Source organism: Stegastes partitus, unplaced genomic scaffold, assembly GCF_000690725.1.
Source record: "Stegastes partitus isolate 25-593 unplaced genomic scaffold, Stegastes_partitus-1.0.2 Scaffold1895, whole genome shotgun sequence".
Classification (NCBI taxonomy): domain Eukaryota; kingdom Metazoa; phylum Chordata; class Actinopteri; family Pomacentridae; genus Stegastes; species Stegastes partitus.
This window is the reverse complement of record NW_007579626.1, coordinates 108,554-124,720: the sequence shown is the minus strand read 5'-3', so window position 1 is coordinate 124,720 and position 16,167 is coordinate 108,554. Positions and strand designations below refer to the sequence as shown.

The 16,167-nt window shown below is 41.0% G+C and overlaps 1 protein-coding gene across 1 annotated transcript in view; it reads left to right on the top strand.

Annotated features, from left to right (window-relative positions):
• The first annotated feature begins 3,539 nt into the window (after window positions 1-3,539).
• Window positions 3,540-16,167, top strand: part of plekha6 (pleckstrin homology domain containing, family A member 6) — a 103,850-nt gene continuing 91,222 nt past the window's right edge. The window contains exon 1 of the mRNA XM_008302846.1: window positions 3,540-3,688. The gene's annotated coding sequence lies outside the window, so the exon portion shown is untranslated. The remainder of the gene's footprint in view (window positions 3,689-16,167) is intronic.

Sequence of the window (16,167 nt, the reverse complement as noted above, 5' to 3'; positions counted from 1 at the left end):
TATGCTTGATTAGTTTCTGACTTCTCAGAGAAGTCCAGTGAGCTGGCTCAAATTTGGGTCTAAAAAGGTATATTCCTTCCTCATGTCTGTTCAAAACGGTAAAACACTGAGAGCTGTGTGCATGCTAAAGCACTTCATGATGCTTCATGATGCTGGATGGTCCATATCTGTCCAACAAATTAGACAGGTGGTCTAATAAATTTGTCAAGCACTGTATATACCACTCAAACTGGTCTGCCTAGTCTTAGAGTCTTCGGTGACTGCTCTTTTGATGAGTGGCTGGTACTTTGAAACCCCTCTGGTGTTGTTTCTTGTGTCCTTCTGAGCGTCACTCATCACTGATGTGCCCACTAAGCTTAGCTGCTGCAAGTTGTGGAGAGGCAGATTATCAGCTGGTAGTTCAAAGGTGTTGAACCCTTGTGCTCAGGATTGTCCTGCCCTTGCCTGTACCAGTCTGAGTAAGTGCCGGCTGCTATTAACCCACTCATCATGCTGCTGCCAGGCAATCATGAAGTGCTGTTAGCTCCTTTAGCCAGTAGGAGTGGATCATGCCAGGTGTCCTTGTCCAGCTCTTTGTCTGAGGCTTGTTGTTGGATGTCTGCCTCGTTGATGGTCACTGGTTCTTGTTCTGGGGGGTTGCTGTGGTATGCTCTTAAGTTCACTAGCCATGTGGCATAGTATTGCATGATGCCTCTTTCTCCCAGTTGTCCTTCCAGTATTGTTCAGTCTAGCTCTGGGTGGGTCTTCCCCTGTGTTGCTTTAGCCATGCACCTAGGATTACAGTCTTGATGGATCTTTGGCGAGCAAGCCATTTTTTTCTCTTGGCCTCCACTTCTATCAAAGCATTGTCCAGCTCTTGATGCCTGAGAATCATTATTGGATGACTGCCTTGGTGATGGTTGCCGGTTCTTCTTCTATTGACGGTGCTCTGTTCTTATGGCCACTAGCCACTTGGCATCGGTGTTGTGTGGTGCCTCTTCCTCCTGCTGCAAAGTTTTGGCCAAAAATTCAAAGCGCTGCTGGATGTTGTTGTTCCAGTGTGTACTAGTGGCAAAGTTGAAGAGGTGTATTCATCACTAACTTTGGAGAGGAATACTGACTGTAGCTTTGTTAAAAGGGACCTATTATCATCATTTCTAGCTTCTATATTTTCATTCTGGTTTTTCATTATTGCAGCTTGGCATGATTCACATGTTTGTTTGTTTGTTTGCTTGCTTTAAAAAACATTGTTTGTGTTATACTGGTCCTTAATGCAGTCCCTCAGTTCATCTCCTGCTTTAAACAAGTGGTTTTAGCTCCTGTCTCTTTATGTGACGATGGACTACCGTCACTAAAGGTAAAATGGTGAATTGAAACTAAAACCAAAACACGTTTATTAGGTTAGATAATGTGATATGTTTGTTTCTTTGTTTCGGAGCACATGGTTGGCAGCTGGGACGCCAGGCAGCACCGTCTTGCTCTTCGCCTGCGAACATAAGGAGCAGGTCATTCACAGCAGTAGATGGTGTCGTGGAAAGAAGGCTGAACTAGTTTAAGAAAACGGTGTATATTTATTGCCACTTTCATGGCGAACTGGTAGCATAAACTTACCTCTGCCTGTTATCTTCCTCCCAGGGTGTCCGGGTTAAAAACTTAGACGGGGGTTTAAATGCCTTTTATTAATTCCGGGAGGGAGGTACCATGTGGGAGGTGGGTAGCGTGGGGTTTTGGTTCCATTTATGTAAACAATTATGTAAAGTATTTAGGGGGGTCTTTATTAAGGAGAGTTTAGTTTATACTTTTTTTTAATGCATCGGTGGTAATGGTTTTCATGTAAATATTTATAATGTATTTATGTGTGTGTGTTCGGGGGTTTTACCTCTCATTTGGTATGTACCAGCTGCCTGGTCAACCAAAGAAGATGTTCCAAAGACAGATGCTGGAGCAACAATCATGATCAAAAAACTAATGCAGCCACCCGATCTAAATCAGCACAGACAGGTGCATCTAAACCAGATGCAAGTAGCATGTATCATTGTGATGCTGGACAATAGCAAACATAAAGAAGTTTCAAGCTTGGAAATATTACAGGCCAGAACAGCCAGTGACGGGAAATGCTAACGGAAAAATATTTAACTTGGAAAATGATAACATCCTTCTGAAACAAACAAGCAGAAAATACATTGTTCTTTCTCTGATGCCAAGACTTGGACACAAATGTAGCTTTGAATATATTAACAGGATTACAGAAGCAACCTTTAGAAAGTGGAAGTAAAGCTTTTGAGGAAACGATTGTCCGCCAAATGTAATTCTAAGTCTATGATGCTCCCAACAAACTTTTAAACATGCTGTGTGTGCAGAGAGATGCATCTGTATAGAATGATCGATTTGTGAGGAGCAAAGGGGTAAAAGAGGGAGTGCAAACTTTCGGGGTCCTCACAAGGATGAATGATGACTTATTTAATTGTGTGCTGAGTATAATTTTAATCGTTAAGAAGTTTGGAGATACATGAAAATCAGACGGTGTGGAACCAAAATGTGTGGCCATTGAGTGTTATGGTCTTTGGTTTTAGTTGTAGTTTAAATTCAGTTTTATTTTAGAATGATTTCCGTCCTTCTGTGTGTTTTATGGTTCTACCTCTTGGTTACCTGCCTATGGTTCTTGGCAGTTCCCTTCCCGGCGTCTCCCCTCATAATCAATGTGTTCCCATCATAACATGCTGTGAAAATGACTACTCATCTCTCTAGGCAGCTCCATGGAGGACTGGAGGCCACAAATGTTCAGTCTAAACATACAACACCAGACAAAAAGCCTTCTCGTTCAAAGGTTTTTCTTAATTTTTTTTATATTTTTACAGTGCTACTTCTTTTCTTTCACTCAATCCAATCATCCACTTGGGTTTAGGTCGGGATATTTGGCAGTCCATCACTCTCCATATCAGTCAGATAGCCCTTACATTGGCTAGAGTTGGGTTTTTACAACATAGAAGGATTCCTTTGACATAATGAACCATCTTTTTTTATTGGAACATTAGCTCTTCTTACTAACTGCACAAAAATAAGATGATTTGTTTTCAGGCTTACACTCAGTGCTTCTCAGATTTCTGTGCATCCTTTGGAAATCTGAATTGGAAACTGAATCAAAGTCTGTAATTTGATGTTGGTTAAAATATGGGCTTTTTTTTCCTCCACCCATTCCGTCTTCAACTGCTTGGATTGCTTAAGAACAGGACAAAGTTAAAACCCTAAAAGAGAGCCAGGCAGAGATTGAGGTCTGAGAAAGGACAAAAAACAGATCAGGGTAGAGAAAGGAAGGAATCCGAAAAAATGATAATAAAAGGAATGAACTGGACAGGATAACAAGGCAAGTCTTTTTACTTCTAAATAAAGGAGTGAGAGATGAGGGAAGCAGTGAGGGATATGGAGGCAGAAAGCAGTGAGGAGGAGGAAGGGAGGGGCTGATTGTTTCTGGAGCTTTGGAGGTTTCAAATTTCTCTTTTCTTTCGTTTCTCTGCCTGCACGATTGAACCTCTTCCTTTCTTTTTCTCTCTCTCTTATTTTTTCCAGACCAGTGGGGCTTTCTGCAGACCGTTCCATTCCAGCCAAGTCCCAGCATGTTGTAGGCAGCTGCTACCGAAAAGAAGACTAGAGTGGAGAAAGCAACAAAGAAGAGAAGAGAAGAAAGTGTCGGGAGGACTGATAGAGGAAGGTAAGCTCTGCTGCATGCCTTTTTTTCCCCTCTGCAATACTGTAACAGGAGAAAGTGGAAGCAGTAAAGATGGAGGGAACTTGGTTTCTGCTCATTTGCATTCAGTTTCTTACAGCTGAGCCTGGGTTGTGTGTGCATGTGTGCTGATACATTTCTCTGTGTGTTTGTGTGCGCTCGTGTGCACATGTGTGTGCGTGTGTGTCTGTGTGAACCAAAACAAGCAGCTGAGGCCAAACTTGCCGCCGATATGAAGGACTGTGGGGTGTGACCACAGGATAGAGAGCTGTGTGTGTGTGTGTGTGTGTGTCTGTGTGTGTGTGTGTGTGCCTCATTCAGGAGGCTCTCTATGTGTTTTTCTCATGCAAATATGTATTTTTGTTTAGTTAAACAAGGTTTTGCAGAGATAAAGTGTTTGTTAGATTCCAGAGACAAAATGAGAAGCCTATGTGATGTCATCATTCACTTTAATATATATGATACAAGAATGTATAGGCTGCCCATCTTTTTATTTCCCCAACATCAAAGGATGAAAAGAATCAATTGGTTGTTTCTTTTTTATTTTAAAGGCTTCATAGCTATATGATATCAGAGTCTGGTGGTTCTGGAAATAGTGATACGACTGCTTCAGAACCCCTTCAGAAGGGTCTGTCTGATAAAGCGGTAAAAATATGCTAAATATAACATACACATGAACTTATTGATCCCTTTTGCTGGGCCTTTTTAGGTGGCTAAATATGTTTTTTTGCTGACATGTTTAGCCTTCATGCTCATCATTCTGCCTGTTTCTCCAATGTGTGGGTGTGCTGATGGTAATCTCCTCAGGACAGCTGTTTACAGCAACAACATGACCAGTGGACTCGAGGCCACACTGACGTCATGAAGCTGTCAGTTTAGTTGTAGCATGTAAAAACTTAAATGAATGACTTTTACAATATGTTGAGTAGCTAACAAAAGCAAAAAGCAGAAAGTGACATATTTTGCTCCAAATCATTTAAAGATGTATTTCATAAGATGACTTGATCGGATTTCTGCTCTGTTGGCAGTTTACAACACAAACCCTCGATTAATTATTTAATGAAAGTTCAAGAGCCTCATTACAGTTGGCATAAAGCCAGACACTGTATGGCAGTCCCCACCCCCACCTGAAGCTACAGAGAGACTACCAGTTTCCTGGTCTGGATGTTGGCAGCTCTCCACAGGCTCTATTTTATTTTAATGTTCATGTGTTGCCATATAAGGTGTGTTTGGACTTTGTTGTGCTGCTGTGTTTCACAAAGCTAGAATAGGTCTTTTCTATACTTGTAACCTTGAATCGGGGTGGTGGTGAGTTATTGAAGTTTATGGTCACCCGTTGTTGTGTGACCGTTGTGACTGTGTACCTCTGCTCTTACTGAAGGCCCCTTATTTGGTCGTCCAGGTTTTGACATGCTACTTGGTATTTTTTAGTGGTACTTCACACTGTGACCTACAGATTCTACATACATGCATTGCCTAATGCGTAAATCAGGAGGTCCCAGTGCACAGAAAGGGGTCTGTTCTAGTGGGTCAAGGGAAAGAGAAAACCATGGAACTCACCAAACACTCAACAGTGCCTGGATGCAGGCTGTTAGAACTACACAAAATGAAGAGTATTCCCAATAATCACCCAGAATCTACTGTCTACAGCCTGTATCTCTCTCTCTCTCTCTCTCTCTCTGTCAGTTTCAGTTTTCAATAAAGTTTTCTTTATTGGCATTAGAGTCATGAGGACAATATTACCAGAGCATTATACAATCATTACATTATAGAGCAAATAAAGAAAATAAATGTAGAATTTCTTAAGTGAAACAGAAACATATCAGTTTGTGTATACTGAAGTGATCAGTGGTGGTTTAAGATGAATGAACAATGAACAAAATGAAAGCAGTTCAATACAGATCCAATATAAAAATGAAAAGGTGGAGTGTGAAGTGTGAGGAGATCGGCTGTGTGTATTGTTGTTATGGTTGTCTCTTAGGTTGTAGCATATAGCACTTACATTATTTTCTTGAACTAGATGTGACATTTTTATTTCATCAGAGTGAATCAAAATCTCTCTCTCTCTTTCTCTCTCTTTGACTGTCCCTGCACTTCCCTGCCATGTCAAAAATGGATTAAAACTAAGCAACATGCATAAAATAATCTTTCTGTCAATTGGTTTCAGTCCTATCACAGCTATCCTACCACCGCCTTTTGTTATATTTTAAGAGATAAAATTTAACTAATTAAGATGAGATATAATATTGCTTCATTTACTCTTTTTTCTTTTTTAAATAATAAAAAAAACTATGATAGAAGACTTGATCTGAACTTTCAGAGTTTGCTTGCAGCCCACAAATCACTAAATCTGCCCGTGCTCTGAGCACTTTGCAACTGAAACTGAAAGTTTCTGAACAGGAATTCAAATGATGTGATGGGTAACAAATTGGAGGTATGTTTTTGGCCATTACGAGCTGCTAGAGCAGCATTAATACACCTTGCTGCTGATTCTCCAGACTTCTGGAGGGATGTAACACCATTCTTCCAAAAGATTTTTCCCCATCTGAGGTTTTGATGATGGCAATAGAGAGCACTACCACATTGATCCAAAATCCCCCATATGTGTTCAACTGGGTCGAAATCAGGTGATGGTGAGGGCCATAGAATAAGATTCACATTATTTTTATCTTCATCAAGCCATTCAGTAACCCCTTGTGCTGTATGAATGGGAGCATTTTAATTCTGGATAGCAGGATAGAAATGTTTCAGTATAGGATAAAAATGATGCCTCAGAACAACTTTGTATTGATTTGGAGTGACCCTTCCCTCCAAAGGAGCAAGTGGACCCAAACCATGCCTGTGAAATGCCTCTCCAACATATCAGAGCCACCAGATTCCCTGACTGTAGGGGTCAAGTGTTTGTGTTTTTTCTTTAATTTGAAATCCATCTGATCATTTAGCACAAATAGCTAAATAATCAGCTGGCTACTGGTTATGATGCTATGATTCCATGTCCTGCAGTTTAATTACCTGTATGAGCAAAAGGTTTGCTCACATGCATAACGTACCTGGGAAATGAGAGATGAATTGTGTGCTTGCTAGTCGAAAATTGAGCATTTCTCTGTATGTGATGCACTTTTACTAAATGTACAAACATTGTCAGTGTCAGCTCTGGTAAAGTGTCACATTTAGGATCTCTCTCTCTCTCTCTGTGCATATGTTGTGTACCATCTCTGTGGTTTCTATTTATTTCAGTGAGCATCAAGTAAAACTGTAGCAGGAGCTGCTGTATTGGCTGAGGATGATCTGGCATATAAAGTCAGCATGTGACAGGTTTTACCCTGAAACTAAAAATGCCATAGCTTGGAGTTTTCAGAACAAAAACTACAAAGCTGTTACTCTGCAAGGTTTCACTCTGATGAGATTCAAGGAACCAAATTCAGCATAGTAACTGGAAAGAAAACAGAAAGTGTTGACTGAGCATTTAACTGGCTGAAGTAGGTTAAACAGGGTGGTGTATGTTGAATTTTTCTACCGATACTCTTTGTCTATTACACACTAGGAAACATTGAATTTGTTGTTTGTGGGTTTTTTGCTTGCTACAGTATTTTGTAGTTTCTGGTTTGCATGTACTGTTAGTTTAAAGGGATGGCAAGTGTATCAGTGGTATGTGGAATATTTGTTGTCTAAAAGCAACATTTTGTCAGACTAAGACTGACTGGCATCCCAGTTTAACAGCCAGCAACTACTATAATCTGAGCCACTTCAAGTAAAAAGTAGACAATTAAACCAGTGGGTCTAAATCTAAGTCCTCTGCTATGGCCACTTCCTGCCGTTGATCTTGAACAGGCTTGAATCCTGAGGCTTTGAACCATCTATCACAGAGGTCTTTGTAGCGTTGTCTGAGTTTGACCATGCCATGCCCATTCATATTTTGCTGGATACTGGTGGACCCAAGTCTCTACTACTTCAAGGATTTTTGCCTTTGGAAGGCAGTTATATCGCTAAGTGAAGACTAAAGTATCACCATTTTGACATTGGACAAGCAGAGATGCACAGTGGCAGTCAAACAGCCAATTACAACACATGACTCAATGAAACCACCTATGAGACAAAAAAATCATAAACTGCTTACAACACCTGGAAATGAAGAAAGCTATTTACCCATCTTCATAATGTCAGCTTTACCCTGGAAAAATCCATACCATGGATTCATGAACCTCCAAATCTACACGAGGAGGAAGAACTTAGACCTATCATTAGCAGCCACTGTCTTAGCTCCTCTAGTTGGAACTTCACATCACATCCAAAACTCTGCTGAGTTTGTCGGACAGATTGTGAAACTGAAATTGGCCCCAGATTAAACCATGGTATCGTTTAATGTCAGGTAACCACCTACGTTTGAGGAAGTGGAGGTCACCAGAAAACAGCCACTGCAAGACAGTAGTAAACAGTAGACCTAACTTGTCCCCAATAAGATTTGTGCCCAGCTGGACCCTTGTCTATCGACCACCTATTTAAATACAATGAGCATTTGTACAGACAAAAGCACAGCTATGCCAAGAGCTCTCAAGTGTCACCCATGGTGGCTAAGTCTCTATGCGGAGGAAGTGGAAAGCAGAGCATTGAGCTAAAACAACTCCAAGCCACTGATTCGCATTCGAGGTGTGTCAGAAAAGTTCCAGGACTGCTGTCACAAAAGGTATATTTCAAACCTAAACCACAAACTATGAGTTTTCCCCTTTAGGCGATCAACCAGCACCTGTACTGTTCAGTGCGCGAGAAGAAGTGAGAGCTGTGGCAGGACAAGTTGTAGCTACTTCACCATGACAACACGCCTGCTCACAATGCCCTGAGCATCCCACAGTTCCTGGCTTAGAAGAACATTGCCGTGCTGGAGCAACCTCCCTACTCACCCCACCTGGTACTTCTTTGAAGACAGCAATGTTAACATTCTGGTAGGAGAAGATGTTTGAGAAGTTCTGAGAGAGGAGTGAAGGAACTCATCTATCACTGGTTCTTGGTACAAGAGACAAAACTTGTTTCAAATTAAATTTTAAACTTTTGAATGCTAAGTGAAATGGATGCATTTGTAGACGTAAGTCTCAACTTGCAATCCTATGCAGGAACAAGTTTTTGGTTGAACTTTTTTTTTTTGAAAATCTAACCTTCATGCACTTAATATTTCATTTCGGTCAACTCCATCAGACACACTTAGAAGCATTTCATTTTGTTTTTTCAATTCCAATTCCAATAAGAATTCAAAGTTCTTAAGCCCTCCTTTTTTCTAGAATATCCCATTTCCAAATGTCTTCATTTTCTACCTTATTTTTGAAAAAACATTAAGTATATTAAACAACTAACAAAACTAAGACCCCAATGCATGTAAATAAGCTGGCATTTGAGAACATAAGCACAATAAACTGAAAACTTGATAATACATTTCTTTGAAAATATACAAAACCATCAACTGGCGGTGCTGATAAACCACTGATGGGGACCAGGATGAGAACTGGGGATCTTCTAGCTGCAAGGCAATGGTGCTATCCACCGAACCACCTTGCCGCCCTCCTCATCAGACATTTAAAAAACCTGATGGAGTTGTCATATGATGGAGTTGATCAAACTGAATATATTTTCATCTTATTCTTTTATTGTACACTATAGTCATTATGTATTTTTGTCATTACTTGCTAGCTACCTCTACAGTCTTAACGAAAATGGAATTTTTAGTTAAGTTAGTTATCACACCCTCCACCTCCAGCTCAGCGTAGTGGCAGTCTCTCCCTTTCCCCGTCTTTCTCTCGACCGTTTTTCTCAGGTGGGTGTGAGCATGATGGTGTGCAGGCAGGTGCTGGCAGCTGGATAATCAATCACTTGAGTGAACACACCTGTGGCGGGGAGTGGTCCACCTGCAATTACTCAGCCTCTGCCTTAAAAGCCAGACTCACACCACTGCTCAATGCCGGACGGTAGAACTACTCCATTCCTGACCCTCCCTGCATGCTTCGTTTGCAACCTGCCTGGATCTCCTGCCAACACTCCACTGTCACCTGGTCACTGCCGGAATCTGCCCTGGACTCCTCCATCAGGACTCAGCACCTGCTTCGCCGTGTTCCCAGCCTCACCACACGCCACCTCCGCCTTCCCTCCTTTCCCTCTACATTCACCAGTCGCCAGCTAAGTTACTCCGCTCTCGCTCTGGGTTTAGTCCAGTTCAGTTCATATCATTTAGGAGGGTTTTCCTGTGCTGGCGTGTCGTGTTAGTGCAGCTTATGTTCTGTGCTTCACCGTGCAGGCATCAGCTTAGGTTGTTTCACCATGTGTGTGTTGTGTAGTCCCCGTTCCCAGCTCTCCTAGCTTGGTTGTACCAAGTCCTGGTTAGTCGCCTCACTGTAAATAATTATTCACTCTCGTAATGTTTTCTGTCGATTCATAGTACAGTCATTTTGTAGTAATTTCTCTTGGGTAGTTTCCCTGAGAGTCCCGTGGTGTCCCCCTCAGGAATTCCCCTGCCTGTTTCCTCGTTTGTCAGTTCCGTGTTTAGACTTCGTATTTCTTGTACATATCCTGTAAATATGTTTTTGTAAATAAATTAACTACTTAAACTTTTATACTTGTTTGTCATGTCTCTGTTGCTCCACACCTGAGTCGCCGACCTGATCCGTAACAAGAGTGTTGACGTATAAAGTTTGTTATCACAGTGATTTCAACATTGTTTTCAAAAGATGCTCAACCTTTTGATTTTTGAAACAAACTGAAACGGCTAAGGACACATGATTTCTAGGTACAGAGCCTGCATTTTAACAAACTGCTGAAATGTTTTTTGAAATAGAAATGTCAGGTGGACACAAGATGTCACGACACACAAACTTTAAGTAGTTGTATGACTATTTATTCTTTTGTTTTGTTTTTTAAATCATATGTAAGACATTTCTACATAGGACATGTTTTGTCCCTTAGACTCAACGGAACCAGCCATCTCTTGACAAAGGAGAGGGTCTATAACACCAATTATCAGTTACCTGTAATGCATTCTTGACAACTCTTTCCAGAAAGTTTAAACATCTTGAGTCCCTGACCTGGCAGTAGGTCACCTGAGTCTTTGGTCATTACTCCTCCATTAGCCATGTGAGTTTGTTTTGAAAGTATACACCCTCCTTGGAAGTTTTCCCGTTTTATTGCTTTTCAACATTGATCCATTGTGAATGTACTTTGGCTTTTTGTCAAGAAAAACAAAAACTGACTTTCATGTCAAAAATAAAAACTGATATTTTTAAATAAATGGCAAATTGATTACAAATGTAAAAGAAGAGGTTGTATATTCACTCTCTTTAAAGTGACTCACTTAATTCAACACAAATGCAGCCACTGGTGCTTTACGTTACACAATTAATGAAATGGATCATCTGCAGTGACTGAGCCTCAAATGACTGTTATAAAGACATCTTTACCTCTAAGGTCCAGTCACTGGTGAAACAGTACTTCTGTTTACATCTATATCATGCAGATGAAAGAACATTTTCAGAAACTCCATGATGGTTATTGAAATGTGTAAGTCAAGAAAATCTCTCTGTCACCAAATATCCCGTGAAGTACAGTTAAATCGATCATACATTATCCTGCCCAGAACAGGGTGTCCTCAAAAACTGAAACTGAGCAAGAAAGAGATGAGTGAGGGAGGTCATCACGACACCTATGACTCTTCTGATGATGACTCTTCAAGCTTCAGTGGCTGAGATGAGAGACACTGTGCCTACAGCAACTGTTCCCTGTTCCTCAGGCAAAGCTTTATGGGAAAATGGCGAAGGGAAAGCCACTGTTGACAAAAGCTCATGTTAAATCTGGACTAGAGTTTATTAGAAGGCATGTGGGAGACTATGAAGTCAACTACACATCATCACAGACACGCTGTCCCCACCATGAAGCACGGTGGTGGAAGCATCATGCAGGTATGCCTTTTGGCAGCAGGTTCTGGAAGACTGTAAAGGTAGAGGGTAAAATGAATGCAGCAAGTATAGGGAAATCTTAGAGGACAATCTGGTGCAGTCAGCATCCAGATGTGCAAGGATCCAGACTACTGTAATTACAATCAAAGGTAACTTGAAGGACTTCAATACTTAAACTTGCGTATTTTACATGTTGTAGTTTTAATTAATTGAGATTCATTGATAGAAATCTGTTTTCACTTTGACATACAAGCATCTTTATTCTTGTAAAAAAAAAAAAATCCAAGTTAGATTGATTATGACTAAATGTGAAAAGGCAATAAAATGAGAAAATGCTCAAAGGGGGTGAATACTTTTGTTGGCATTTTATATGTGGGACTCCCCATCATTTAGTTAGAACAGAAGAGAGGTGAAAGATGACAAGGTGAAAGGCTCCTATCTTAGGCCATGATCTGACTTGTAAAGATTTGTTTCCTTCACCTATTGTATCAGACCAGCCTGTGGCTTCTGAAGCAGCTCAATGCCAAAGCTGACTCTATTAACCTTTTGAATCTTCTTCTTCTTCTTTTTTTTTTTTTACAGTCAAGATTGAATGTGCAGACAGTGAAAGCAGGAAGAGTAAAGCAATGGCTGCTGCCAAGGTTGTTGATTTGACATTGTTCAATCCCAGTGTTTGTGCTGAAACCCCACTAAGAACAGGTAAAGAGGAAGTCACAGTTTTCCAGAGGGATGAATCTTACCTGTCTTCTGTCCATGCTGTTTTTGCCTGGAAGGTTATGTGCTCATGCATAAGTGGAAGGTCAATCATGATGGTTTTGACTGGAATTCCACTTAGTAGGTTGTTTCCTGTTCATACCACTCACATACTGAACTAAGCTCATGATAATTTACATCACATTGAAGTTTTAGATTTATTTAAAAATATGAAATTGGCAATGAAGTGGAAAGGCAAGAACAAGGGAATACAATTATTTCTAAAGTTTAAAATTTTGCCAGTGGCACCGTAGCTAGAAGAAGAAATAGAAGAAATTTAGAAACACCAGAACTATTCTTAGAGTTAGTCATCCACCCAAACTGGATAATTGAGAAGGGACGTCCTCGGTCAGAGAGCTAAACTACAACCCAACAGTCAGTCTAACAAACATTCAGAGTTCTTCTGCAGACACAAACAAACCTGCCACAGTAGTAAAAGACACACAGTAGTCTGCTTAGAGTTTGCAAAATGCATTAAATGGACACTAGAGAAGAAAAAACAAAAATCTGATTCTGTGAAACAAGACTGGAACTATATCGGTAGAACTCCAAGCATCATGTCTAGCAAATATCAGGTACTGTTTATAACTTACTGATATCATCCCTGTGATGAATCATGGTGGTGGCAACGTTGTTCTTTGCAGGTGTTTCTCAGCAGCAGTGACAGCAAGATTGATCAGAATTAAGGGAAGGATGAACCTTGAGGAAAACCTTCACCACAGTGCAGCGACCCATGACTGGGGCAATGGTTCACCTTTCAGCACGACACTCACCCAAAACATGCAGCTAAGATAATGCTGCAGTGGCTTTAGGGCAAATCTCTGAATTTCCCTAAATGGCCAAGCAAAAGTCAAAACTACATATCATCTATAGAGAGGCCTGAAAATGTCAGTTTTGCTTCTTTGTAAGGAATGCTTCCCAAAACTAGGTTTGCAAAGCCAATGGAGACTTACCCAAGAACCCCTGAATCTGCTGCCTAAAGGATATCAACAAGGTGCTGAGTTAAGGGTCCTTTTAATTATTCTTCCCCCATAACTTCACCAGGGATTCTAACAAACAGACAGGAAAAACTGAGGATGTTAGTGTCTGTCCTGCTGATCTCAGGGTCAACGATTTGAGGAAGCAGAGCAGCCGATTATAGTCTGGAATGACCACAAGAATCTGGTGTGAGTCTCCACTGCCAAACAGCTGAACTCCCTCCGGGTTAGGTGGCCTCTCTTCTTGAACAGAGTTTACTTCACTCTTTCTTATGACTTAGATTCTAAGAATGTCAAAGTGGAGGTCCTCTCATGGCAGTTTCAACTGGAAACAGCCTCTGTAGAATTAGTTCTGCACCTCACTTGTGCTATTCTAGAGATCACCTGTGCCACTGAGGCTGATTATCCATGTTCGAGTGACCATCCAAATACCCACGTCTATGTCCTGGCTGTGCTCGGTGCTCAGGGTCTTCATTAGGGGAACTCCTCTTGGCTAGCCTGTGGTACAGGTGAGCACCACACTCTGGCCCTGCTCCACTTCTGAATGCCTACCATGGAGCAGTTCACCCAGGAGTTGGTGGCCACCTACCTTGTCTATTCTAAAAATAATGTGTCCCTTTAGAGCCCTGCATATATCCTCCAAGACAAATTGCCCATGGTCCCACATTTACTGACATTTCTTTACTGACTGTCATTCTGAGTGTTGATTGTTTTATCGTTGTTAATGGATTGGAATGGAAAAGGGCCTAAGAAGGCAATGACAGATGCCGGCAATGACAAAGAGATGGGTGGGTGGGTTTTGGGGGGGGTACGGGGCGGAAAACGAGTTACAGACCATTATATAGAGATACATAAGCCAGGCTGAGGGGACTGAATACGCTGAGCATTGCAATTCTCAGCTAGAAAGCAGTGAACGTGCTTGTGTGTGTGTGTGTGTGTGTGTGTGTGTGTGTGTGTGTGTGTGTGTGTGTGTGTGTGTGTGTTGTGAGAGAAAGGAGGGGGACAAAGAAAGAGAGGCGAGGGAGGGTGAGACAGGTTAGAAAACAGGCAGAGAGAGAAAGGCATGCAGACTGTGGTAGAGAGAATTTCCTCCTCTCCTCCCTCTGGCCAGCTGCTATCCACCCCTCTGTTCATCTTTCCATCTCTCCTCCATCTGCCTGTTTGTCCATCCTATCACCTGCACTGCTGGTACATGACAGATCTACGGGAGGATGTTGAAGTTCCGTGTGGACAGGAGAGTCAGGTAGGTGGAGGGAGAAAAGAGGAAGTGACATGGGGCTGTGCTGAGGTTAGGATGAGATGAAGAGAGAAAAAAAAAAAGAGAGAGGAGGAGGAGGGGAGGCTGATGGAGGAGTGGACGGCCAGAAGCTTGGAGGTCAGAGATGACTGCAATGCAGTACCAGCAGGAAACCATAAGCTCTGCTGTGCATGTGTGGCTGCTGTGCGTGGCATACAGTGGTATGTAACATTCAGTTTGTAGGTGTGTGTATGAACCTGTATTACTTGTGCCATGAAACATAAATGTGTTTACACAGTCACATTGTGAGGACTTGCCTCCCTTTTTGGGGACAAAAAGCAAATCTGTGAAATGTAAATCACTTGATATGAAGTCTTCATTTAGGGTTAGGTTTAGGTTAGGGTTAGTTAAGGTTAGGCTAAGTCTCCTTAAAGTAAGTCCATGTACTGTACTCTGAAGTGATTAGTGTGTATGTGTGTGTGAACCATGTGACACAGTAGGGTGGTGTGTCTACATGGTGTTTTCTACAGTGAGTAAATTAGAAGCAAGAGCAGTTGATGGAGTTTGTCTTCTTTATGATTTTATTACTGCAGCTGTTGTCAGTGAGTCAGTGGAACTCGTGTGGTAGCAACTCTTTGCTGTCATGTTATGTTGATGCAGGATTAGTTTTTGAAGATATCACTTTTATCTTTTTAGCCAAGCTTGAGTCCGAGGCTTAAACAGTTTAGAATGTTGTCCAGACAATAAAACAGTTTTTCTCAAATATACTGCATCTTAGCAATACCATGTAATTTTGACCTTGGCAAGAGCTAAACTCAGGCTCTACACATTAGCTTTTTTTCTATACTTACTGTATATTGCTCCCGATTTTTGTACAGCTGTTTGTGTTTTGAGTCAAAAAAAAATCTTGTTCATGTCTAGTTTAAACAAAAAAAACAACAGCAATTATGTACTTCTCATTTATTACAGAATACATACATTTCATTTCTGATGATTCAAAAATGTTGTTGTGTTTATTGTTAAAATATATTTTGTGTTAGCATCAAAGAGCGACATAATAATCTATTTCTGAACTCCAGATTGAGAACCTGAAAAGTGAAATCTAGTTGGAATTTTGACACTCTTTAATATCTAAAGTAAAAATGGAGCGTCTGGATGGAAAGACATACAAACCTAAAGTTGCAGCCCTGTGAACTTGTCGGCAGAGGTTTTTCGTGTCGTTATTCTTCTTCAGAGTGAGTTTCCAGTTCAAACATGTATGGCTGATTAGTCTACTGTTACAGCTTTGCCACTGTGTAGTGTAGAATCAGTTTACATTGTTGGTCTGCAGAGTAGTTTGGACACATTGAGAGATGAGTGCTCAGGAGTTCATTGAGGGACCATAAGAGGACTTTAGTAAATGTCAGGTTTTCCATCATGAGTGACAATGAATCAGCATCGATTGGCTTAGTAAATGACAAGAGGAGCACTTTTATAATGTCAACAAAAATAATTAAATGTATCTTGTATATTTATCTACAGTCGTCCTCAAATGTATTCATACCCTCCCATTAAAGAAGGAAAAAA